Below are 24,330 nucleotides of genomic sequence, written 5' to 3' on the forward strand. Positions count from 1 at the left end.
GAAGAGGGCGCTACACGCCAGAGCCCAGACATGAACCCCATAGCAGATCTACGGGGGGACCTGAAGAGGGCGCTACACACCAGATCCCAGACCTGAACCCCATAGCAGATCTGTGGGGGACCTGATGAGGGCGCTACATACCAGAGCCCAGACCTGAACCCCATAGCAGGTCTATGGGGGACCTGAAGAGGGTGCTACACACCAGAGCCCAGACATGAACCCCATAGCAGATCTACGGGGGACCTGAAGAGGGCACTACATACCAGAGCCCAGACCTGAACCACATAGCAGATCTGTAGGGGACCTGAAGAGGGCGCTACACACCAGAGCCCAGATCCGAACCCCATAGCAGATCTGTGGGGGACCTGAAGAGGGCGCTACACACCAGAGCCCAGACCTGAACCCCATAGCAGATCTGCTACACACCAGAGAATCAAAGTGCAGATTAACATAAGTTGAAGGGTTTATATATTAATACATTATTCCAGTACTCACCTCCCTGCAGTCCTGATGGGGGTTATATATTAATACATTATCCCAGTACTCACCTCCCTGCAGTCCTGATGGGGGTTATACTCCTCTCATTACACGCACATCCAACTGCAATTGAGACATGAGGGGACACATAGATCTGCAGAAACAGACCACAGCCATGTGCTCCAAGGACCAGTGATGACATCACAGTCATGTGATCACGAGTATGGGAGGAGTCAGGGATCACATGACCAAGGGGCTCAGTGGATACAGAACTCTGCTGTGCTGGTTGTGATCCCTGCTGGATGAGCTGATGTGAACAGGATGTAGTAGAGCTGTGTGTGATGTGTGGGGGTCAGGATGGATGGAGTAGAGCTGTGTGTGTGATGTGTGGGGGTCAGGATGGATGGAGTAGAGCTGTGTGTGATGTGTGGGGGTCAGGATGGATGGAGTAGAGCTGTGTGTGTGATGTGTGGGGGGTCAGGATGGATGGAGTAGAGCTGTGTGTGATGTGTGGGGGTCAGGATGGATGGAGTAGAGCGGTGTGTATGATGTGTGGGGATCAGGATGGATGGAGTAGAGCTGTGTGTGATGTGTGGGGGTCAGGATGGATGGAGTAGAGCTGTGTGTGATGTGTGGGTGTCAGGATGGATGCAGTAGAGCTGTGTGTGTGATGTGTGGGGGGGTCAGGATGGATGGAGTAGAGCTGTGTGTGTGATGTGCGGGGGTCAGGATGGATGGAGTAGAGCTGTGTGTGATGTGTGGAGGTCAGGATGGATGGAGTAGAGCTGTGTGTGTGATGTGTGGGGGTCAGGATGGATGGAGTAGAGCTGTGTGTGTGATGTGTGGGGATCAGGATGGATGGAGTAGAGCTGTGTGTGATATGTGGGGGTCAGGATGGATGGAGTAGAGCTGTGTGTGTGATGTGTGGAGGTCAGGATGGATGGAGTAGAGCTGTGTGTGATGTGTGGGGGTCAGGATGGATGGAGTAGAGCTGTGTGTGTGATGTGTGGGGGTCAGGATGGATGGAGTAGAGCTGTGTGTGTGATGTGTGGGGGGTCAGGATGGATGGAGTAGAGCTGTGTGTGTGATGTGTGGGGGTCAGGATGGATGGAGTAGAGCTGTGTGTGTGATGTGTGGGGGTCAGGATGGATGGAGTAGGGCTGTGTGTGATGTGTAGGGGTCAGGATGGATGGAGTAGAGCTGTGTGTGATGTGTGGGGGTCAGGATGGATGGAGTAGGGCTGTGTGTGATGTGTGGGGGTCAGGATGGATGGATGGAGTAGAGCTGTGTGTGTGATGTGTGGGGGTCAGGATGGATGGAGCAGAGCTGTGTGTGTGATGTGTGGGGGTCAGGATGGATGGAGTAGAGCTGTGTGTGATGTGTGGGGGTCAGGATGGATGGAGTAGAGCTGTGTGTGTGATGTGTGGGGGTCAGGATGGATGGAGTAGAGCTGTGTGTGTGTGATGTGTGGGGTCAGGATGGATGGAGTAGAGCTGTGTGTGATGTGTGGGGGTCAGGATGGATGGAACTCAATTTTATTATGAAATTAGGAAACATAACAGTAATTGTCAAAAGAAAAAGTATGACTCTCTCCACAGTTTGGAGCATCAAACACAAATTAACACAACATGTGTATTCCAGTCCGTACAATGTCCGCTCAGGAAGCTTGCTTCTTCTGAACAAAACAGAAAAATAAGGACCTCCTCATCCTCTCTTGACCTTTCTTGAGCTTCTCTTTTGTTCTTTGCCTCTTCTCCTGCTTTAGTTTTTCTGTCCGTATCTTCTCTTACTGCCCATGGACTCTCTGGTGCCAGAAGATCCTCGATGCCAGACAAATCAGCAATGCCAGTATACGTTCCCCAGAAAAAGAAAAACAAATAAACTGGCTTTAGATTTTTTTTTTTTTTTTTTTTTCCCTATTTGAAATGAAATAACAGTACCACCTATAGCATTCCCCTCATAAAACCCCCTACGCTATGCCGGGCCCTTAAGAGATGAAAAGAAGATAACATGAAATGTTTACATTATTTATACAATTTTCTCTTTCCCTACGAAGTTATACTTTAACCTACTTACAAAATTATTATTTATATATATATATTTTTTTTTAATTATTTATTTATTTTTTTTAAATATGTATTTATTTGATTAATTTTTTTTTTTTTCCTATTTTTTTTCCAACACAATAACTGTAATCTAATATTCACAGCATATTATATACATATATACACAAAATATAATTTATTTATTTTTTTTGTTTTTTTTTACATTTTGTTACACACTTAATTCTCTTCACTATAAAGAAAATTACCTTCACCCTCTTACCATCACCGTCTTACCATTGAGTCCTGGTTCAGTCATTTGCAAGCCCTATTTCTCCTTTTGTACTTAAAACAAAACAAAAAGCTATTAGTGTGAGAAAAACCAGCCCACCACCAGGAATCGGAAAGGGAAACAGGCTAGGGCACCGTAAAAGAAAGGCCCCTCCATAACCGAGATGCCTTTGGCGCTCCCAACCTGCTGCACTCCCAAGAACGTACCTTCCCCAGGTCATCAAGAATGCCCCTACATACTACTTCCACCGGGAGGATTTTCTGACGCGTCGAAACTAGACACCTTGCGTGCCACGTGAAATATCTAATCACTAGGCTGACTAAATATAACGTGCATTTATCCCGGCCACCCAGAACTCTGAAAGCTCCATATGCCCACTCGGAATAGGAGAGTCCAGCCAGCCGGGGCCAGCCGATGGAAATCCCCACCCTTCTATATACCTCTGTATTGAAGGGACATTGAAGTAGGAAATGCTCCATGGTTTCCACCGTAGAGCCACACTCTTCACGGGGGCAATTTCTTTCCTCCGTGCTCCTATACTTCAGATTGTCCCTCACATACAGCTTTCCGTGGAAAGAGCGCCAGGCCAAATCCCAAAACTTCATAGGGACCCTCACTGAATTTAACAAAACCAACCCACCCTCCAGGTCCTGGCCTGGGCAGTCCTTGAGGGCCAATGGCTTTTGGAAACGGGAGGTCAGGACCCTCCTATCAAGGAACCTCCTCGAGAGAGTCTCAACCTCCACAGCCCCCAAGCCCCATCGACGAATAAGCTTCAGAGCCGGAGTAACGTAAGCCGGGAGATGTCCGTGCGGCGTGCGTAGGTCTTTCACTCGCCCTCCTCTCACCCAATCCTGGAGAAAGGGCCGAAACCATGACTTAGAGGAAACTACCCACCAAGGAGCCCTTTCCTCATTGCGGAAGTTGACTAGATTAATCTTCAAGAAGGTGTTGACTAAAAACACCACGGGATTGACCATACCCAATCCCCCTAGTCTCCTTGGGCGGTATGTAACCTCTCGCTTCACTAGGTTCAGCCTGTTGTCCCATAACAGCTGGAAGAACAGGCTATAGATCCGTGTCCAAGAAGACTCTGGCAAGATGCACACGCTGCCTAGATAGATAAATAAGGGGAGCAGGAAGGTTTTGATGAGGCTCACCTTTTCCCTCAGGGACAAAGGCCATCCCTTCCATTGGTCCACCTTTTGACTAGCATCTTTTAGTCTGCCTTCCCAATTTGTCTCGGGATAATTTCCCTGGCCGAAATGGATGCCCAGAATTTTTAATGACTCCTGAGGTCTTGGGAGGGTGTCCGAGAGACTAAAATCAGGATCTCCTTCTCCCAACCAGAGACTTCCACACTTATCCCAGTTGAGCTGGGATCCAGTTACTTCTGAATACTCCACAACCTCCGACATCACCCATCCCGCCTCCTCGCGAGAAGAGACGAAAATCGTGACATCATCGGCGTAGGCCACCACCTTTAGTGCCGGCCCAGAGTCCCCCAGGCCCACCCCAACCCCCGCCAACGGCCCACAACCCAACCTCCTTAAAAAGGGGTCGATCGCAAACACGTATAGCAGGGGGCTTAAGGGACAGCCCTGACGAACCCCGGATCCCACAAAAAAGGGGCGCCCAGCCCAACCGTTCACCAGCGGGAAACTCTCAGCCCCTTTGTACAAAGTTTTTAACCAATTGACAAACCCTACCGGCAGACCATATTTCAAAAGCACCGACCAGAGGTACTCATGGTTAACCTTATCAAAAGCCTTTGCCTGATCCAAGGACAGCAAAAACCCTCTCCAGTTCCCAGCCCTGCCCTGCTCCACAACCTCCCAGACACTCAGCACAGCACTAAACGTGCTTCGGCCTGGAACAGAACAGTGCTGATCACCCGAAAGCAGCTCCGGTGCAAAACGCACCAAACGATTAAACAGCACCTTAGCCAAAATCTTCCGGTCCGTATTGAGCAGCGCTATGGGACGCCAATTCTCAATCCGGGACGGATCCTTACCCTTTGACAAGATGATCAGGGCTGACCTCCTCATTGACTCTGGCAGAGTACCCGAGGAAAGGCACTCATTATATACCTCAGTCAATAGGGGAACCAACTGTTCCTTAAAGGTTTTGTAGAACTCGGATGATAAGCCATCCGGACCTGGCGTTTTCTTGAGCTTAAGCCCTTCAAAGGCCAGTCTCACTTCCTCTTCTCTGATAGCGTCTGTCAAAATGTCAAGCCCAGAGGTCACTCTCTCTTCAGGAATGGTTTCAGCCAGGAAAGCCGACAGCCTGTCTCGATCTTGATCCTTCCCTGCCAGAAGGCCCGAGTAGTAGGATCTGACTACCTCCAGGATCTCTGAACTGGACCTCTTCAGAGACCCTGTACTATCAATCAGTCCTGTAACCATCTTACTATTTACTGACATCCTACAGTTTCTGTAGGGGTCGGGCGAGCGGAATTTCCCGAAATCCCTCTCAAAAACCAAGGATGTGTACCTATCATACTGGCACCTTTTTAATAGGGATTTCACTCTGGAGACTTCCTCACGGTTGCCCCCCGCCGAGACAAGCCGCTCGAGTTTCCTCCTCAGTCCTTGATATAAACGATAACAAGACAAGGATCTGAGGTTAGAGAGCTCACGGAAATACCTCGCTGCCCTTTTCTTGAAAATCTCCCACCACTCTGACTTACTGTTACATAGGCCCATAAGCGGAATCTGGCTCTGAAGGAACTCCTCAAAGGACTGTCTTATCTCCGCTTCTTCCAGGAGGGCCGAATTCAATTTCCATAAACCTCTACCCATCCGAGGGGTATCTGTAACATTCAAAGTAAACATAATTAAACAGTGGTCGGAGAACTCCACCTCCACCACCAATAAAGGTGAGGAGACAGCTTCCTCCTTTAAATAAAACCTATCTATCCTAGACCTACTACTACCTCGATGGAAGGTGAACACCGTGTTGCCTGGGGCATGCCTGATGTGGATGTCCTCCAGGCGAGCCTCACTGACTATTCTATTCAAAGCGACGCTATCATAATCCAGTCTGTCTTTGGTACCTCCCCTATCGCAGAGCCTCGTGACGTTATTGAAGTCTCCACCAAAGACTACCAACCGGCTTGAAAAAAGATAGGGCTTGATCCTTGTGAAAAGGTCCTTTCGCTCACATTGACTTTGAGGACCGTAGATGTTAATCAGTCGTAGCTCTTGACCTCCCACAAGGACGTCTAGGACCAAACACCTCCCCATTTCCACCTCAATCACCCGTCGGCATGTGACATCTGCGGTTTTAAAAAGAACCGCCACTCCGCTATACTGCTCGGCCGCAAGAGACCAATAGGAGGGCCCGTGAGTCCACTCCCTCTTTGCCTGATATATACTGGCTAAATCTGTTAGCCTGGTCTCCTGCAAAAATAAAATATCAGCTTCAACACGGCTGAAAAAATCAAAGGCCATAAATCTTGCAGTATTTGACTTAATGCTGGCTACATTAATGGTCGCCAGCGTCAACGGACTGAGTGCCGCCATCTAAGGTGATTAAGGTTGGATGACTCTTATCCTATCCCTTCCCCTTTCTTCACCCGAAAACCCACATTCCTCTCCTCCTCTCTTTAATGATGCAGACATATCCATGCCCTCGATTGTTGCCCCTCCTTCTTCAGGGGACGCCAAACTTTTGTCTGGTGGCTTCGGTACCTCCTCCCTCCCCTGGGACTCAGTCTCCCCAAGGACGGGAGGGGGGGTCACATCCTCCGGCCCCTCCCCACCAGCAAGGGAGAGTCAGGTTCCCCCTCAAGGGATTGAAAACGGTTTGAAAGAGACACCAGAGGGGAGCTGGTTTGTCCTTCCATTAGTCTCTGACCCGGGGCAGGAGAAGATTTCCTTTTACCTGGTTGTTTTTTCTTTTTCACATCCTTTTTCCGCCTCTTTTCCAGCCATTCTCTGCCATCTTCATTTGATGACAGAGCGGCGCCAGAGGCGGACCCCTCTTCCCTCTGCAGTCTCTCGGCCTCCTCCTCCAACTCGCTCTCCCCTGGAGCCTCAGTAGCAGGAGCTTTCTCAAGGGCAGGGGCGCGGACCGTACCAACGGTTTTCCCAGATGTTTCACCTGCCCTTGCCGCCTTCCTGGCTTCCAGGCGTCTCATCTGACTTGCTGTCTTACTGCCGTTCTTCACTGGACCCTCAGCCCCAGTACCCCCGTCAACACCCTCCCCCACCGGCAGACCCTCACCCTGCGTCTCCTGAGGCCTACCCGTGGGTTCAGGGGCCGTGTTGGCACTAGAACGAGGGCAGCGGCTGTAGGGGTGTCCTAGAACACCACACAGGTGACAGCGTATGTCCCTACACGATGCGGCTGTATGGCCTACCCCTCCACATGAGAAGCACACCTGCTGAGTGCAGTCTGCACTAAAATGGGTGGGGTCGCCACATCGGTGGCACACTTTTGGCTGTCCCCGGTAGAAGACCGAGATCCTGTCCCTACCCAGATAGGCCGAGGAGGGGATGTGGGTCACTGAGTTCCCCGCCCGGCTCAGCTGGACCAGAAAAGTCCATGCCCCGGACCAGATACCATATTCATCCCGGTTTTTCACCGGGGCACCCTTAACTTCTCCAAAACGACTTAACCAGGTCATGATATCAAGCGAAGACAGAGACTCATTACGCGTTAACACAGTCACCGTCTTTACATCGTCCTGGCGGGACAGGGGGGAGACCCTGAAATCCCGCCAGCCAGGCCGATTCTTCACCAGCTCGTAATTGGTCCAGAAGAGTTCCAAACCCTCTGGCCTTACGAAACTGATGTCGAACTCCGGGGTACCGAAGGGATGGATTAGAGCAAAGATGTTATGTGCCCTGAAGCCCATCTTCAGCAGTAGTTCAACCACCTCACTCCTCCTAGGGCATGTTTCATCACTTTCCCACCCAAGACGGACTGCATTCCTTCTGGTCCCCCTTGGCCCGCCTGTTGGGAGTGACCAATTTCCCGTATTTTCTCGGAAGGCAGAAAGACCAAAACGTTGAACCCAAAAACTTAAATCCACCTGCTCACCATCTATAAGGGCAGACCTCTCGCCCCGTCTCAGAGCGGCCGTGAGTTGCTGTCTTAAATCCCTATCCGTGCCACCAGACAAAACCCTCCTCGCATCACCCTGAACTGCACCAGCGTAGCTCTTTGCCCCAGGGGCCACCGGGGGGTTACTACTGCGGGGAGGGGAGGGCCTAGATGAAGGGCCCGGCATAGCCCCCCTCTCATCTCCACTCATCTCATTATTACTCCTGCTCCCTTGCTGGGGAGGCTCAACCCTTTTTCCCCCTTCCATAATTTTTGCACTCCCGCATCCTTCCCCTGCATTCTCACCTGCACCCACACTCTTCTCCCTCCCCTCACTCTCCCTACTTTCCTCAACCTCCACACCTTTGTTATTCTGCATTTTATTCTGTTTTGTTCTTTCAACATTCCCCTCCTCCCCTTTATCAGTGTTTAGCCCTTCATTTCCCTTATCTATTATAATCTCCTTCTCTCCCTCTACTCCTACTTGCTTTATGACTTTCACCCCCTCATGCGCTCCACCATTCTTTCTTTTATTTCCCTTTTCTCCCTCCTCAGTTCCCCCTCCCCTCTTGTTTTGGGAAACTGCTTGTACTGTCTTCCCTGCTGCTTTCTTTACCTTCGGGCTGGCCTGCACCAAAAGGGTCCCGGATGAGCCACTTTGCAGCATGGCATGGGTCCCCCCCAGCCGGCCATCCCGACCGCTCTCACTCATTCTTCTTTTACCCTCCTTTATTTCAGCCACACTCTTACAACTCGCAGCTCTTCTCATTTTACCATCTTCCAGAGAGGCTGACTTTGGCGCGGTTTCTCTGGTGCTCAGACCTGGTGCTGTCTTACTTGCCCCTACTGATTTCCCGGTAGCACCTTCCCTGGGCGTTACTGCTTTTACATCTATTTTTTTTCCCTGGACATTTTTAACCCTCTGAGTGCTGAGAACCCCGGACTGCTTTTTACTTTCATTCATCAGCTGCCCCTTTTTAATCACTCCTGCCTTTCCACTCCCCGGTGCTTCAGCTCCCCGCCGCTCCATCTCCTGTGCACGATCCGCTGCCTTAACTCCTAAATCCCCGCTGGACACTAGCCCCGTGCCTGTACGAGCCGGGAGAGTTTGGGATTCAGATTTTACATTGCATGTTGCTGGCACTGCTGATTTTACACTGGCATCGCCTCTGCCCTTTCTTGATGTATTTAACCCCTGCCTGATCCCTTTTGTTTTAGTATCTCTTCCTTTGTCCTGAAGAGGAGAGACCACCTGCCGCTGCTGCGTTGCCGCCTGTGCGTTCTCCCCCCCTCCAGGGCACTGCTCAACTACTGTTGGTAAACAATCCATATCATCAATGGCATCATCTGTCTCCTCACCCGGCTCCTGTACCTCCACCACAGTAGCCTGGTCTGAGGAGACCTGCATAATTACATGCTCCAACTGTACTTGCTCCACCGAGCCCGTGAAACCATCATTGCTATGCCCCTCCCCCTTGTAGTCCGACCCTGCAGCAAGCACCTTGCCAGACTGGACACGGGGGGCTACCAATGGTTCTATTTTCTCTCCCTTTTGACTGGCTCCCGGTGCCACTTCAGACACCGGGCCACCCCTCTGCCGCAGGGATTGCATTATCAGGAAGTGGCACATATCTTGAACTTACCACTTCCATTGTAGCCTTCTTTGCCTGGCCTTTTGCCCGCATACGGGTGTCCTCTTCAGGTGTCTCGTTCCCAAAGCACAGCTTGCTCAAATCCGGGGGGGCCTCCATTTTCTGGATCTCGCTGAGTAGATACCGCTGTCACTTTCCTCTTCCATGGATGAACCTGAGAGGGGTGGGTTGGCTTGTCTTGCCGGGATGCTAGCGTCAGACTCGTGACCCGTCCTCCGCTTTCCTTGGCTGCCTCCGGGTCTCTGTTCATTAACCCCCTGTGATCTAGCAGTGTTTGAATGCTGCTGCAGGCTTGTAAAAAGCTGGGTTTTCCCTCTGCAGCCTTCCTCTGCACTCTCTTCACTGCTAGTATAGAATGGAATATTCCTATTAAAGCGCTCCTGGTGTCTCCAGTTCTCCGACATGCTGCCTCCGTTTGCCTTTATAGCGTCTTTTCTTGCCGTCAGTTTCTTAATTTCCTCCATTATGTTCTTTATTTCGTCCTGATAGTCTTTCTTTTGGTCTCTTGAGCATGTCTCTAGCAGGGCTTTCAGACCCTGCACTTCATGCTGCAGTTTCTTCAATTTGCAGCTTATTGCCTCAAACTCCCTCTTGTACTTATTAAAGCGGGTGGCTAATTGCTCTGCTGTCTCTCCGTCCTTTCTTTCACCCCAGGAGTACAGATCTTCCTCCTGGGGCTTACCTTTAATTTCTGCCGCTTGCACTCTCAGTCTCTGTGACCTCCTCAATTCCGTATTGGCTCTTGGAACCGGCTGCCTCTCGCTGCCCCCCGCCAGTCCATCCCGGGAGGCAGTGGATGCCCCAGGCGAGGGCATACTCGCTGGGGAAAAGCAGACCTTCTCCCCCTGGAAGAGGGAGAGGCTGCCTGCACGTCTTCACTCTCCAACAGCTGAGCACACACTGCTGCACTCTGACACGCCCACCTCAGGATGGATGGAGTAGAGCTGTGTGCTTGATGTGTGGGGGTCAGGATGGATGGAGTAGAGCTGTGTGTGATGTGTGGGGCTCAGGATGGATGGAGTAGAGCTGTGTGTGTGATGTGTGGGGATCAGGATGGATGGAGTAGAGCTGTGTGTGATGTGTGGGGGTCAGGATGGATGGAGTAGAGCTGTGTGTGTGATGTATGGGGGATCAGGATGGATGGAGTTAGAGCTGTGTGTGTGAATAGTGGGGATCAGGATGGATGGAGTAGAGCTGTGTGTGTGATGTGTGGGGGTCAGGGTGGATGGAGTAGAGCTGTGTGTGTGATGTGTGGGGTCAGGATAGATGGAGTAGAGCTGTGTGTGTGATGTGTAGGGTCAGGATAGATGGAGTAGAGCTGTGTGTGTGATGTGTGGGAATCAGGATGGATGTAGTAGAGCTGTGTGTGTGATGTGTGGGGATCAGGATGAATGCAATAGAGCTGTGTGTGTGATTAGGATGGATGCAGTAGAGCTGTTTGTGTGATGTGTGGGGGTCAGGATGTTGTAGCATACAAGGCAAATGCATTGGAAAAACATTTTTTTAACAGCCACAGAGAGCTCGGCAGACTGTTAGGAGAGAAGAAAAAAAATAAAGGAGTCTTTCTGAGGTACGGATCTGTGCTGTGAGTGGTGAAAAAAAATAATTCTAGGATGCTTCTCTAATCAAAAATGGGGTGAGGGTGGGTCTATGTAAGGGCTTGTATGTGTGTAAAGTGGTAACAAGCCAGATCCTGCCTGAGAGAAGGAAGATTTTGGTAAGGCTATGGTTGGTATACTATGTGAAAGCGGACACATGTATGAGGACACTTGGACTTGCTCTTGGTTTCATCTGTGTGCATGTGAAGTCTGGGTGGGGTCCGTGTGGTTTGTACTATATGTTGTAGTAGCATGTGTATATGTCTTGCTATATTAGATGGTGTATGTATTGGTATGTGCATTGGCTTGACAAAGGTTGTAAGAGCAACCGAAGCATTGTCATCTCTATGTGGACACAATAAAGTTTGAAAAGTCTTTTAAAAGGATGTGAGTACTATTGTTTGGTACATTGGACACCCCTGGCTGCTGCTCTACCATTACAGATTGCTCTCTCTTCCCTAATGTTATCAATCCCTCCTAGCTTTGTGTTGTCGGCAAATTTGATCAGTTTCCCATCAATTCCCTCCTCCCGGTCATTTATAAAAAAAGATCAAGATTCAAAAAGATCTAGAAAAGCTTGAACAGTAGGCGGTGACTAACAGAATGGTATTTAACAAGGAGAAATGCAAAGTCCTACACCTGGGCAAGAAAAATTAAAAAAAAAAAAAAAACAGAATGGGAGGAATTATGCTAAGAAAGAGCACATGTGAAAAAGACTTGGATATACTAATAGATCATAAACTGAACATGAGTCAACAATGTGATGCAGCAGCCAAAAAGGCAAACACGATTCTGGGATGTATTAAGAGAAGCATAGAGTCTAGATCACGCGAGGTAGTTATCCCCCTTTACTCTTCATAGTCAGACCTCAACTGGAATAATGTGTCCAGTTCTGGACACCCTACTTTAAAAAAGACAGACAAACTGGAGCAAGTTTAGAGAAGAGTTACCAAGATGGTGAGCGGTCTGCAAATCGTGTCCTACGAGGAACGGTTAAAGGATCCAGGAATGTTTAGCTTGCAAAAAAGAAGGCTGAGAGGAGACTTAATAGCTGTCTACAAATATCTGAAGGGCTGTCATAGTGGAGAGGGATCAGCCCTATTCTCATCTGCACAAGGTAAGACTAGAAGCAATGTGATGAAACTGAAAGGGAGGAGACACAGATTAGATATTAGACAGTGAGGAGGATCAATGAGTGGAACAGGTTACCACAGGAGGTGGTGAGTTTTCCTTCAATGGAAGTGTTTAAACCGAGGCTGGACAAATATCTGTCCGGGATGATTTAGTGAATCCTGCACTGAGCAGAGGGGTTGGACCAGATGATCCCTTCAATGATTCTATAATTTTCGGACTGCAGTAAGTCCGTGACTCACTACAGCTCTCTCCCCACCTGTCTGCCAACAGTAGTCGGGTGCACAACGCCATTCTCCAAAATACAGAGGGACACTCGCCTGGCAGTTGAAGACTCCTGTTCCCTTCCTGGCCCTCCTTGCTCACAAGCATAATAACCCATCAAGTGCGGGCATAAAGACAAACACAGAGCCACCAGAACTCATAGAGGCGCTCATGTTTCCCTGTGGAGCCGCCATCTTGGGGCAGTGAGAGAGTTACAGTACTTCACTCCAACAGCACATCTACAGAGGAGTTGGTGGCTGGGAGGCAGAGGATAAAGGAAAAGAGGCCGTGGATGAAATAGACATTTATTATAAAGCCTCACAAATAGAAACATAAGCTGAGCAGCAATGAAGTGCAAAAGATTCTTCACCTCATGGAAAGGAAATTTTATTTGTTCCACCTAAAACAGGCAATGGGTGGCCGAAACCTTGCCTGTTTTATGAAGAGCAAATAAAATTTCCATTCCATGAGGTGAAGAATCTTTTGCACGTCATTTCTGCTCAGCTCATGTTTCTATTTGTGGGGCCTTTGTGGACGACTGAAGTTCAATCCATTGCTGAGCTTACAAGACTATGTGCCCCCCCCCCCCACCCCCTATTGGGTTTAGTGGTACTGCTGCTAACAAACACTGCTTTTCACATTATTGTAAAGCCTGTATTACCCAGAGGAGCGTAAATTGCCTTTTAAGTTTCCTCATCACCGTCTAGGTGATCTCCCTAAGGAGAAAATATAAAGCCTCAGACACAAGGAGAGAGGGACTGGCTGAACTGCCTCAGCCTTTCATAAAGTGCCTGCTCATAAAGAAGAGAGAGGTTAGACTCTTTCCTCAGTTATGCAACTTGCTGATATCAAAATGGATGTTATCTAGGGTTGAAGAACTAGAAAACTCCCAAAGGAGATATTTTAGCATAGTGAGGCAATACAGAACAACTTACTAGCCCAACAAGACCACCTAAATCAAGTCCTTCTTTTATTGGAAAATCAGGAAAAAAGGACTAGGAGGAAAAATATCAGAATTAGAGATCTTTCAGAACCTACAGCAGCTGAAGTAATTAAGTCAGCGGCCACACAAATATTCCAAACCCTGCTAGGAGAGAGCGAGAAATATCATCATTGAACGTATACATAGAACCCTCTGCCCCAGGCCTGCCACCTCTGCACCCCCAGGAGATGTTATATGTGGGCTACTCAGTTACGTGGATACCACAGCTATCCTTCAGAAAGCACGCAAGGTCCAAGAAAGTCCATTTGAAAGCAACAAAATACAGCTCTTCCAAGACATAGCACCAAGCACATTAGCAAAAAGGCGCCTACTGAAGCCTCTCACATATACCATGAGGGCAAAAAGACTCCCAGTAAAATGGCTATTCCTCTTTGGTCTCGCTACATTTGAAGAGGGACAACAAATCACTATTAGAACCCCAGAGGACCTGAAGCAGACCTGGAAAAAGGATATCTCTCCAATTGAAATCCCTTCTTGGCTGCAGTTTCAAAACTATCAACTGATTCTTCAGTTCATGAAACCAGAATGCTGGAAGATCAGCTCCGAGTTTAAACCATCTAGAAGCACCAACTCCTTAATAACTATCTTAATGTTTCAACATTTAATAGACAAAATATCCATCAGGCTGAATTGTTTGAGACACTGCATTCTTCCCCGCTCCCTTGCTTTTCTCTCAGAATTTTTTAGGAAAGAGAGAGCTACCCTGCATTAAGGAAGGGGGCCCTACTGAAGAAGGAATAGCGGTGAAGAACATCGATAGATATGCCAGAGACTTGTGAGTTAACCCCCTAGTGACCAAGCCTGTTTGCGCCTTAATCACCAGGCCAAATTTTGGAAATCTGACATGTCTCACTTTAACATAGAATAACTCCGTAAAGGTTTTGCATATCCAAGTGATTCTGACATTTTTTTTTCGCCACATGCTGTACTTCATTTAGGTGGTGAAAATAGTCCGATATAATTTGTGGATATATATTAAAAGCGCCAATATTGGGAACATTTTGAAAAAATTATTGTTTTTTCACATTCTCAATTGTAATATATCAAATATGTCCAAACATACAGTACAAACTTTTGCTAAGATATATATTTCCATCTATTTACCTTATTCTGAATGCGCATTTGAAAAACTTTTATGTTTTTTTAACCATTTAGATGACGTACAAATTTAACATTACTTTTCAGCATTTTGAGGAGCACTTTGTTTTCCTACACCAAGCAAAGATTGCAAAGGCTCATAGGTGTCAGAATAATACCCCCACAGATGACTCTATTTTAAAAACTACACCTCTTATTGTATTCACTGAGGGGTCTCATAAGTATTTTGACCCCACAGTTATTTTTCAGTAATTAATGCTATTTAGAGGAGAAAAAGTAAAATTAAATATTTTTGCAAATATGTCATTTTAAAGACATTTTTTTCCTATAGTGCCCATGAAAAGGAGGATTTACACCCCAAAATGGATCCCCCTGTTTGTTCTGTGTTCAGAAACATACACGTTATGGCCCTAATCTTATATCTGGATGCATAACAGGGCCCAAAATGAAAGAAGTAGTCGGTGTCTTTCAGAACAGAAGTTTTGCTTGAAGCGGTTTAGGCCCCATAGCACACTTGCAGAGTTCTTGAGCGCCCAAAACCATAGAAAACACCCACAAATGACCCCATTTTGAAAACAAGACTCCTTAGCGAATTTATCTAGGGGTGTACTGTGCATTTTGATCTCACAGTTTTTAAATGAATTCAAGCAAAGCAAAGGGAAAAAATTGTGATTTTTGTGACATCATCCGTCTTGCGCGCATGCGCAGAAGAGCGGTGGCGGGTCCGACAGGACCAGGTCAGCGAAGGACGTGGGTGAGTTATTTCAGCTGCCCCCATGGATCCGATCCATGACGGCAGCTGAATCTTTAACTTTTTAAAAGCTTTTTTGCACTTTAATGCGATCGGCGCTAATCATTGGATAACGACAATTGCATTGCCAGGGGGGACTGCCTGCAGCCCAGGATGACAGCTCCATGCTGTCGGCTACCTGCGGGCACCGACAGCATGGAGCTATCACATCCATAGCCCACATGGCTTTAATCCCTGCAGGACACTTGGGCAGGACGTAAAAACACTATGGGCTGGTCACTAGGGGGTTAAAGCCTGTCCCCTACAGTGACACTATATACTTGGGGAAAGCAGGATATTAGTCAAGACATAGGATTACTTGCCCTCCTGCTGGTTTGGGGCCCCTGCTCTAACTTACACATTCTTCTTCTGTGGGGATGTATGTGGGATGGGACCTCCGACCAATGGGACAGAATTGTTTCCAAAAGTCTTGAACTATAAAGAGATGATGTCAGCTCCTGATACAAAGGGGTGATTTTGAAGATATATGTTTTGGTCTGTTTCATAGCGTTTGGTAATGTTTGAAATTCTTTGATATAATTGACATACTACGAAGTTTATAATAGAGACAAACTTTTATAGTATAAAAGTCTCAGTGGTCTACTTAAAATCAAGGAGTACGGCGGACCACCCCCCAAACACACAGGTGGAGACTGGCATCTTGGAAAAACCCTTGGCGTGCGCAGACTAGTTCATTTTGTCGTATATATACTGTCCCACCTCCCACTTGGGTTTCCTTACAATATTCATCTTGCCACAAGAATTTGGTCAATGTATTGGGCTGTCAAAAATCAGAAGCATCATGTGTGGGAATTAGACCCATAAAAAGATTAAAATACATACCCTATGGCTAATATTAGATATATATCCTTTAATGTGAGAGGGATGAATACTCCCCAAAAAAGTAGTCACATATTTTCTCCTCTAAATCTGAATTGGTGTTCCTACAAGAGACTCACTTGAGAAAAAAACACATACCTAAACTCCCCTCCTATATCTACAACCAATGGTTCCATAGGACATACTCTTCTGCTTCAAGAGAAGTATCTACTGCAATAGGGAAAAATATCTGATTTGTCCTAATACTTCAGAAAGTAGACCCTGGTAGCAGATATATCTTCCTCAAAGGCACGATCGCTAACAGCAAGATGTATTTTGCCAATCCATATGCTCCTAATCGAAATCAGGTGCTGTGGCTTATTCCCACTTTGACAAGATTCACAGACTTTGCAGAGGGGCTAATAGTGGTGGGGGGGTGATTTTAATCTAGTACTGGACCCTTCTAAAAACACTACATCAACTATGCCGTCGATTGCATGTAAGCAGACCTGTCGATTAAAGGGCGTTCTGTCTGAACTGAATCTACAGGATACATGGAGAATATTGCACCATGAAGATAGGAAATACACTTACTTCTCCCACATACACAAGACCTTTCATAGAATCGATTATTTCCTAGTGTCTGGCAAGCATATCCAATGCATCAATGATGCAGATATTGGTTCAATCACAATTTCAAATCATGCGCCAATCTCAGTTTCAATCCCCATGCAAAGCTCCCCATCAGAGAATGGACTTGGGGGCCTAAATTGCACTTTGATAAGTGACAATAACATTGCCATGCATTATCAGAAAAAATTTACAGAATTTTTAAAGATAAATGACACTCCAGTCATCTCCACACCAATCCTTTGGGAAGCACACAAAGCTTTTATCAGAAGAGAATTGACAGTTTTAGGTTTGAGTGTAAAGAAACAAAGAGAAAGAAAGGTCAATTTTCTGTGGGCACAAATCTCTGATCTTGAACAAATTCATAAACACTTGTTAAAGAAGGAGACACTTCAAGAATTGAAGAGCCTTAGAGACAAACTTAAAAATATCCTTAACATAAAAGCAGTAAAGACTCCTGTCATGGAATATAAAGTGTTAAGTTTCAAGATGCAATAAGTGTATGTTTCTTACCTTGTATTGGACTATTGACCCTTAAATAGAAGATTAAAACCTATGCTTTGTAGTGTCAGGAACTAGGATTTTAAGATAAGTCAACAGACAAATTAAATAAGGCTAAGCTATGTTAACAGAGAAGACACACAGCGATAGCAGAAATGTCTAACGCAACAGCAATATCCTGGCTTAGGTCATTTTTATGTTTGAGACGGGCGTTAAGAGCTTTGAGACTACTTGGTAGATGTCAATAAGTCTTGTGATCAATAAGTATTTTCACCTTTGTAACAGTAATCTATGTAACACTAATCTTTGTACCAAGCAACATTTGGATACGCCCATTCTTTTTGTATAAGAGTTGGCAATGTTCACAATAAAGTAGAATTCATTGATTCTCATGGAGGTGTCTTGAAATAACATGGAGTGATTTCATGCTATTGATAGATGATGCTAGCAAAATCTCCTCATCACGGGCTTCCATATCTACCAATTTGGCACCTGGCAACGAGGTCATCAGATCGGTACCGGTGTGGTCCGATAACAGCTGGTGTGACCAGAACCTCTGACCCAACTTACTCTCAAATGGACAGAATGCACAGACCCATAATCAGGACAAAGCCGGCTGGTAATTTATATTGAGTGGTTCATTTAAGGTCTAAACTCGGTCTAGTTTATATGACAAAGAACCCTGTCAAATAAGCTGTCTCGTAGGGGCGTGGCCTAGCAAACAAGGAGTGAGGACGCACGGTGCTTCGCTCCTCCACAAAACCTCTGTTTTCAGCCCTTTTTTGGCCCAAAGCAGAGACCCAAACAGGATCAGACTGTGACGCAGCACCTGGGGACCCACCAGAACTCGCCCCGAGGCGATAGCTCACCCAGAAAATCTCTGGCGCCGGGAAGGATCCGGAGAACCGCGGCCCAGCACAGCAGCCCGCACCCGACGGGACCCGAGCTCAGAGACACTTGGCGGGGAGCACCTGCGGAGCCCCAGACAAGGGAGAGCGGCATAATGTACTTTCACCCTGCACACAGAGAGGAGGCTTCTTCATCCTCAGAGCCCGCGCTCCTATTGGGACTCCCCTGAAGCCATACCGCCCCGCCGCCAACCTGCAACCCGACTGCGCCTATAATTAATCTCCCGCTGGTCTGGTCCCTCCGCTGAGAGTCCCGCCTCCTGCTCTGTGGAAGTGACAGTCTGCAGGATACTACAGGCGGGCACGTCTGGAGACCGGTGCTCAGCTCCTGTCCCTCCACGTGGCAGCAGCCACCTTTCCCCCCTCCCCGAAGCAATCAGGCTGCCCAGTACATAAATAAAAATAAAATAAAAGGAAGCTGGAGAGAAATCCTCATCCCCCAAAGCAGTACTTACGATTGCAGGAGCCCAGCAGCACAGCGGAGATTCTCCGGGACTCTCAGACCACAGCAGGCTCCTTAACAGTCACTGCAATTCATCCTGTATTGCACCACAGCACCATCTAGTGGCCAAAACGGGCAATAGCAGGCTCGGAACTCCTGCTCATTCCTCTTTAAAAATACATTGCAGCAGTCTCATATCCCGCGCAAACTAACCGCCATCTTCTCCCCCATACCCTCCCATCTCAGGCTTCTCAGTGAGACACAGGGAAGACAGGAAAAGACAGCAAAATAAGGAGACCTACATATTAAACTCCCAGATCCGATCTGTCTTGCACTACTGAGAGGTTGTAAATGGAAGAAAAGCTCTGCTTTAATTTTTTCTGAACTGGTAAATCCAGCTCTACTCTGCAACAATTTTTTCAGAAAAAAGGGGACTGCTACTTAATACCCGAATATTTACATTACAATTTTTTCAACTCTTTTAAAGAAGTGTATAAACTTACTGTCTCAATTTTTTTCCGGTTTCTCTGATTTTTCAATTTTTATGGAACCTGCAGAAATAAGTTCCGAACTTGAACAACTCTAGATAATATAAAGACTACCTAACTAAAAAGTCAATTCCCGGAGGGGGCACCTGACCACGAAGAGTAATGGCTCCTTGAATCCAGAGCCTCGTTACAACGGCACAACCCGGGACCCATATCAGCAGCGATCCTGAACAAAATATGGTCAAGATAAGCAAAGAGAAAGGGGGAGACCTCCAAGTAACCCCCCGTCCAGTCAGAGGGCAATCGGACCTACAAAGGTTCTTAAAAGACAGGACCGCCCGCTCTCCTCATGCAATAAACAAGACGGCTTCACCTCAACAGACAACAGCAGCAATGGCAGTAGATAGAGAAGCTGAAGACTCCTCAGAAGGGGAGGATGAGGGGAGAGTCTCAAGGGGCTTTATGAAAGAGCTAATGTCATCAGCCCTTCGCCCGGTTATGGCGGATCTTAATGAAATCAAGGAGGAAGTCAAAAGCATGGGGAGGAGGATAGATGATCTCGAATCATCGACATCGTCCATCACAACTCACTCGTTGGAACTAACTCAAGTAATTAAAGACCAACATAATCAACTGAACAAAGTTCTTATTTTACAAGAGGACTTAGAGAATCGTAATAGACGCAACAATGTACGTATAAAAGGTCTACCAGAGTCCTGGGCCGCAGAAGCTCTGAACAAAGTCGCATCAGAAATCTTCGCTTCTCTCCTGGGCCCTGAAAGAGCGACTACCATTATTGTGGAACGCATCCATAGAGCGTTGAGACCGACTCCAACAAATACAGAACCCCCCAGGGACATAATTTGCAAACTATTGTCTTTTCCGGATGCTCTGGCGGTTCTAAGAGCAGCAAGAAACAACCAGGACTTACAATACGGAGGAGCTCCTATTCAAATTTACCAAGATCTGGCTCCATCCACACTGATAAAAAGACGGGCACTACGCCCCTTACTGGACGCTCTAAGACTGAAAAACATAAAATATGCGTGGCTATTTCCCTTTGGCTTAGGCTTTAGCCACAAAGGCAGACGTTTCAACATCCGTTCGCCAGAGGAATTACAGAACTGCTGGCAGCATCTAGAAATCGAGCCGATAGACTTACCGGGCTGGCTGCCTTTACCGGACTTACCAACCTTTACACATCTCTCCACACAAGAGACCTGGCAGCTGGTCAGAAACCAAAAGTCTCCCAGAAGCAAAAAGAAGAGCAGAGAAGAAGTAACGACGAGTGACACTTGAACTCAAACCACCAATTGCCCTGTTGTACCAAGCTTGACCATTACAAATGAACTGTACATTATAACCAACTACACTCCAAAGAGGAAGCTAACTTCTTAAGGTTGTATAGACAGTCATGTTTGCTAACAGGTTTTTCATATTAGAAATTTACTAGGACCCCACATGTACCATGTTAGTTTCCCACATGATTATAGTAGACTTACTCTCTAACAGAGTAAACACAGTTAAATTGGGTCCCCACAGTGCCTGTACCGATCAGGCTACGCTCCCTAAGAGCACACAAACAGTTTGGAGTATTGTACTCCTCTTACCCCCCTCACACCCACCTATATACGGTTACACACCCCCACGAATCTTTAGAGGAACCGGAGGAAGTTTTTTCCCCCACATTTTAGCTACACCCTAAAGAAGAACTAAGGAGGGTGCCGTAGTTCTCTATATTGATTGATTGAAGGTTACATATTTCTTTCTTCTTGTCTTTCTTTCCTATTCCGTTTCCCTTCCTTTACGCCACTTTCCTATTTGTGTCTCCCCCCCCCCCCTTGACTTCCCTCGCACCCTCCTGCTCTTGCTGATCACACCGGAAGGACTCCCTTGGGTACAATCTCATTGTAAACTCTGCTTTCAGTACTCCGAGAGAAGGTCAAGGATCCTGCCGGAAGTCGTTCATCAGGACACTAAATGGAAGCCACCCGCATCACCACGTTCAATGCCAGGAGACTCATTTTAAGGGCAACAAATACGTGACACTCCCTGGGAAATTCTTTTCACAGGAGTTCCACAACACACATCCTACATCAGCCTCAAAGGGGGTCTCCATTTTTATCCACAGGTCCATCCCATTCAAATATGAAGCCCAGTATGCAGACGGTGAAGGGAGAGCTCTCTTTATAAAAGGCACAATTAATAACGTGAAGTTAACCTTCGCAAATTTATATGCCCCCAATTCCGATCAGGTCCCATGGTTAATAAAACAATTAGAAATCCTCAAACAATTTGCAGTGGGCCAGGTCTTTGTGGGAGGGGACTGGAATTTAACTCTGAATCCAGCGTTAGACGCATCGACGGGTCGCTCTCAGGTCCCAAAGAGGAAACTTGGAGCATTGCTCCGAGCCCTCCAGAACTTAGAAGTTACAGATGCATGGAGATGCCTACACCCGTCTACAAAGGACTACACGTTCTTTTCAGCCGTACACTCCTCTTACCAGAGGCTTGATTATCTATTTGTATCTTATTCCCTACTTCAACAAGTGGGAAAAGCCCATATAGATATTATGACCATCTCGGACCACGCCCCAGTACATATCGACATCAAACCCCATAAAATAGAGCCAAGAGAGTGGAGATGGCGACTCAATGAGTCGCTATTAGACTCAGTCGAAGAAAAGTCACGACTATCCGAATCTATAGAAGAATTTTTCAAACTAAACACTGTAGACGAAACAGAAATGCCAATAATTTGGGAAGCCCACAAGGCCTATACAAGAGGCCTCCTAATAGCTCTAGGGACAAAAGTGAAAAAACAACAACAAAGGGATATTGATAATAAACTAAACCAAATCGCAAAACTGGAGCAAAAAGCAAAAACCTCCCAGCCCAAAAAAGAAATGGAGGAACTAGTTGTCCTGAGACAGGAGTTAAAAAATTGCTTGGAGGCTAGGTTTAACAAACGACGCTTATATTTCAAACACACAGTTTATGCTCACGGCAATAAAGGGAGTAGATTCATGTCAACTCTAATTAAGAAAGCCCCCGCCAGAAACCATATAGCAGCGATACAAACACAAAAGGGTGGGGTGGTCTCCTCCACCAATGATATAGCTAACGAATTCCAGAAATATTATTCTGAATTATACGATTTGCATGGTCGGGGGGAAAACCCTATCCCACAAAAAACAAAAGCCGAAATAGACAACTTCCTGAGTACCCTTAATCTTCCCAAACTTGACGACACAGAAGCTAACACCTTAGTAACTCCAGTCACAAGCACAGAAATTGAATCAGTTCTCAAATCTTGTCCAGCGGGGAAAAGCCCGGGCCCAGATGGCCTATCCTTAGCCTATTATAACTCCTTTAAGGAAATACTGATTCCTCGACTTAAAGACCTATGTAACGCGCTCCTTCTGGGGAAGCCCCTACCTAAACAATCCATAGAAGCGCATATCACGCTACTACATAAAGAGGGGAAAAACCCTGAATTATGCGGCAGCTATAGGCCTATCTCGCTCATCAATGTAGACGTGAAGATATGGGCTAAGGTGCTGGCCAAAAGACTAGAGGACTTCATCCCCGAACTGGTTAATAAGGAACAAGCAGGATTCGTTAAGGGAAGAGAGGGAAAGGACAATTGCTTTCGACTACTTCATGTGGTAAGATACGCCCAATCCCGCAATATCCCTTTGGCCCTGGCGGGGACCGACGCTGAAAAAGCGTTTGATAGGGTGAGCTGGACCTACTTAGAGGCAACCCTCAGACATTTCAACTTACCACCTCCCTTCATTACTTCAATCTTCTCCCTTTACTCTAGACCGTACGCAAGACTAAAAATAAATGAAATCTTATCCCCCCCATTTGACATATGTAACGGAACCCGTCAGGGATGCCCGCTATCCCCCTCTCTCTTTATCCTCGCATTGGAGCCCCTGCTTCAGAGGGTGAGACAGGACCAGACTATTAGAGGACTGGAGATAGGCTCCAACACCATATCCACCGCTGCGTTCGCCGATGACGTCATGTTTGTAGTCACAGAACCAGCGAAAGGGATCCCTAGACTTGTCTCGCTCCTGGAGGAGTTTGGGACGCTATCAAATTTCAAGGTGAATTTCTCAAAGTCAACGATCTTAAACATCTCCATCCCTAAGCACCAATATGACCTCCTACAGTCCAGCTCACCCTTCAAGTGGTCCAATTCTCATATTGACTATCTGGGTATTAAACTCACCAAAAGGGCCAAAGATCTATACACCTTCAATTTCCTCCCCTTAATTAATAAAATCAGCGACATACTCCACTCATATGACTTGCCCCTAATCTCTTGGTTCGGCAGCAAAAATATCCTCAAATCTTACGTGCTCCCGATAATTCTTTACAAAATACGTATGCTCCCAATTTCCCTCCCAAAATCTTTCTTCAAAGCCATTAAAAAAGCTTTTTCGGACTATGTATGGAGGCATAAGAGACCGCGCTTGGCCCATAGTTTAATGATAAAAAAACGACACGAAGGCGGAAAGGACCTACCCTGTGTTGAAGACTTTTACAAGGCAGCACAACTAAGCTATTGGATGGAACTTAGCCATCCCATAAAAGACCCAATCCTATTTTTACTAGCAGAGGGAGTATACGGGTACTCTCTGACGGAAGACCTTTGGCTCCCAACAGGACTTAAATCCAGGAAGCGTATCTCAGAACCTCTCCTACAGGGCCATAGCGAGACCTAGGAGGGACTTTGGACTACTTTGGCACCAATCCCTTCCCCCGTGATGCCCATACGCACGATACACAAGCTATTAGACATACCCCCAGACTCAACAACCACTAGTATCTGGAAGAAATTCCAGGGAATCACTGTAAGGGACCTTTAAACCCAAGCCCACAAAAAAACAGCAGAAATATTACAGAACCTCCTTCTTCAACACTCCTTCTCAGCTTTGCAAAAAGCCCATGTAATAAAAGCCATAGAGAAATTCCTGAAAACATATAATTCCACCAGACCCAGGACTACCTTTGAAGAAGTCTTGGAAGAAATATCACCAGAAAAGAGGAAACTATCTAAGATAAAGAAGCGCTTTATAGCTCCGGCCTCTCCCACAAAGACCGCATTTCTTTTGTCATGGGAAAAAGACCT

General features: G+C 46.8%; 2 protein-coding genes across 2 annotated transcripts in view; both read right to left on the reverse strand.

Annotated features, from left to right (window-relative positions):
* LOC136629024 (oocyte zinc finger protein XlCOF22-like) overlaps positions 1-515 on the reverse strand; it is a 32,203-nt gene extending 31,688 nt beyond the window's left edge. Inside the window, exon 1 of the mRNA XM_066605140.1 lies at positions 496-515. The gene's annotated coding sequence lies outside the window, so the exon portion shown is untranslated. The remainder of the gene's footprint in view (positions 1-495) is intronic.
* Positions 1-24,330, reverse strand: part of LOC136629067 (zinc finger protein 585A-like) — a 243,278-nt gene that overhangs the window by 112,254 nt on the left and 106,694 nt on the right. The gene's annotated exons all lie outside the window — the stretch shown is intronic.

This window comes from Eleutherodactylus coqui, chromosome 5 (assembly GCF_035609145.1).
Source record: "Eleutherodactylus coqui strain aEleCoq1 chromosome 5, aEleCoq1.hap1, whole genome shotgun sequence".
NCBI classification, from domain to species: Eukaryota; Metazoa; Chordata; class Amphibia; order Anura; family Eleutherodactylidae; genus Eleutherodactylus; species Eleutherodactylus coqui.